Consider the following 2500-nt stretch of genomic DNA (forward strand, 5'->3'; position numbering starts at 1 on the left):
TCAGCATCCTTACAGCTTGGTGTATGAAGCTGTTGGTGAGTCTGGTAGTGCGGGAGCGCAGGCTTCTGTACCTCTTCCCAGAGGGCAGTAGATCAAACAGATTGTGAGCGGGGTGACTTGCATCACTCACAATTTTGGTCGCCTTGCGGGTGAGGTGGGTGGTGTAAATGTCCTTCAGGGAGGGGAGTGAAGCACCAATAATCCTTCCAGATTCTGTTCACTATGCGCTGCAGGGCTTTCCTGTTGTATTCAGTGCAGCTTCCGCCCCACACAGCGATACAGCTGGAGAGGATGCTCTCAATGGTGCCTTGGTAGAATGTGGTCATGATGGCTGGTGGAGCACTTGCTCGCCTGAGTTTCCGCAGGAAGTACAGGCGGCGCTGAGCTCTCTTCGCCAGTGATGCAGTGTTGGTGGTCCAGGAGAGGTCTTCACTGATGTGCACCCCCAGGAATTTGGTGCTGCTCGCTCTCTCCACCACAGCACCGTCGATGGTCAGTGGCAGGTGTTGGGTGTGACCTCTCCGGAAGTCAACAACAATCTCTTTGGTCTTGCTGACGTTCAGCAGGAGGTTGTTGTCCCTGCACCACGTGGTCAGATGGTCGACCTCCAACCTGTATTGAGTCTCGTCGCCCTTAGTGATGAGACCCACCAGAGTTGTGTCGTCAGCAAATTTCACTATGTGATTGTTGCTGTAGGTTGCAGTGCAGTCATGCGTCAGCAGGGTGAAGAGCAGCGGACTGAGCACGCAGCCTTGGGGGGCCCCTGTGCTCAGTGTGATGCTGCTTGAGGTTTTGTTGCCAACACGTACTACTTGGGGCCTCTGACAGAGGAAGTCCAGTAGCCAGTTGCAGAGGTAGGTACTGAGTCCCAGTTTGTCAAGTTTGCAGATGAGTTGTTGTGGTATTATGGTGTTGAATGCAGAACTGAAGTCTATAAACAGCACCAGGTGGGTGAGGGCTGGGTGGAGGGCAGAGCAGATTGCATCCTCTGTAGACCGCTTGGCTCGGTATGCAAACTGGAAGGGGTCCAGGGTGGGGGGGGAGAATGGCTTTGATATGTGACATGACAAGCCGCTCAAAGCACTTCATGATGATGGGTGTCAGTGCCACAGGGCGGTAGTCATTGAAGCAGGATGGAGCAGTTTTCTTCGGCACAGGTATGATGGTGGCAGCTTTGAAACATGATGGGACGATGGCTTGCTTCAGGGAAGTGTTAAAGATGTCTGTGAAGACATCCTTAAGCTCCCCTGCACAGTCCTTCAGCGCACGACCTGGGATGTTGTCTGGGCCTGCTGCCTTACGGGTGTTGATAGCAGCAAGTGTCCTCTTCACGCTGTCGGCAGAGAGGCACAGGGGCTGCTCATGTAGAGGGGGATGGGTCTTCTGTGGGCAGGTGCTGTTTTGTGCTTCAAAGCGAGCAAAGAAGCGGTTCAGGTTGTTGAGCAGAGGGATGTTGCTCTCACAGCTCTGTGGCGCTGGCTTGTAGTCCGTGAGGGCCTGAATGCCCTGCCATAGGCTTTGTGCGTTCCTGCTGTCTTTGAAGTGGGTGGTTATCTTGCGAGTGTATTCCTTTTTTGCTTCCTTGATGCCACGGGACAGGTTGGCTCTCGCTGTTTTCATGCCAGCTTCATCCCCAGCTCTGTAGGCTTTGTCTCTGGCCCTCAGCAGCCTGAGGACATCCCCTGTCAGCCATGGCTTCCAGTTAGCCCGAGTGATGATGTCTTTTGTGTGGGTCACATCATCGATGCACTTGGTGATGTAAGAGGTTACAGTGTCTGTATACTCCTCTATGTCTGTCCGGTTGTCGTAAGTGGCTGCCTGCTTAAACATTTCCCAGTCTGTTGTGTCAAAGCAGTCTTGAAGAGCATCGGAGGCTCCCTCAGGCCACACTTTTACCTGCTTACGAACCGGTTTGTTCGCTTTTACACTTTGTCTGTATGCGGGCATTAGCATAACAGTGATATGGTCTGAAAGTCCAATGTGGGGGAGGGGGGTGGCTTTGTATGCTCCTTTGTGTGTAGTGTAGACCAGGTCCAGGATGTTATCTCCTCTTGTTGGAAAATCAACATGCTGGTGTAGCTTTGGAAGTACAGTTTTGAGATCAGCATGGTTAAAATCTCCAGTGAAGATGGTGAAACCGTCTGGGTGTGCCGTCTGTTGTTCACTGACAGCCTGGTACAGTTCACTAAGTGTAGGTGCGTGTGTGTGTGTGTGTGTGCATGTCTGGTCTGGCAGGCTAGTGGACCTCACGTCACGTAAGGACACAGAGCTCTATTTGTATGTGCTCGCGCTCGCGAATGTGTGTGTGTGTGTGTGTGTGTGTGTGTGTCTCATCTGGCTGTAGAGACCACTGCCTCAGACAATAGCCCATTCTGACCCCAACATGGCCCTGATATGGCCCAGATATGCCCCCTAAATCGCCCCAACTGTCCCTGAAAGGTTGAAGCTGGTGTGTGTGTGTGTGTGTGTGTGTGTGTGTGTAGTTCTGGCTCTGACCTGC

The 2500-nt window shown here is 52.7% G+C and overlaps 1 protein-coding gene and 1 long non-coding RNA gene across 2 annotated transcripts in view; both read left to right on the forward strand.

Annotated features, from left to right (window-relative positions):
* The window catches only part of ndufa4l2a (NDUFA4 mitochondrial complex associated like 2a), a 7224-nt gene that overhangs the window by 3385 nt on the left and 1339 nt on the right, over positions 1-2500 (forward strand). The window lies entirely within an intron of this gene.
* Positions 1-2500, forward strand: part of LOC121699576 — a 3324-nt gene that overhangs the window by 651 nt on the left and 173 nt on the right. Inside the window, exons 2-3 of the long non-coding RNA XR_006026988.1 lie at positions 155-161; positions 2191-2500. The exon at positions 2191-2500 is cut by the window's right edge and continues 173 nt beyond it. This is a non-coding gene — a long non-coding RNA (uncharacterized LOC121699576). The remainder of the gene's footprint in view (positions 1-154; positions 162-2190) is intronic.

This window comes from Alosa sapidissima, chromosome 24, assembly GCF_018492685.1.
Source record: "Alosa sapidissima isolate fAloSap1 chromosome 24, fAloSap1.pri, whole genome shotgun sequence".
NCBI classification, from domain to species: domain Eukaryota; kingdom Metazoa; phylum Chordata; class Actinopteri; order Clupeiformes; family Clupeidae; genus Alosa; species Alosa sapidissima.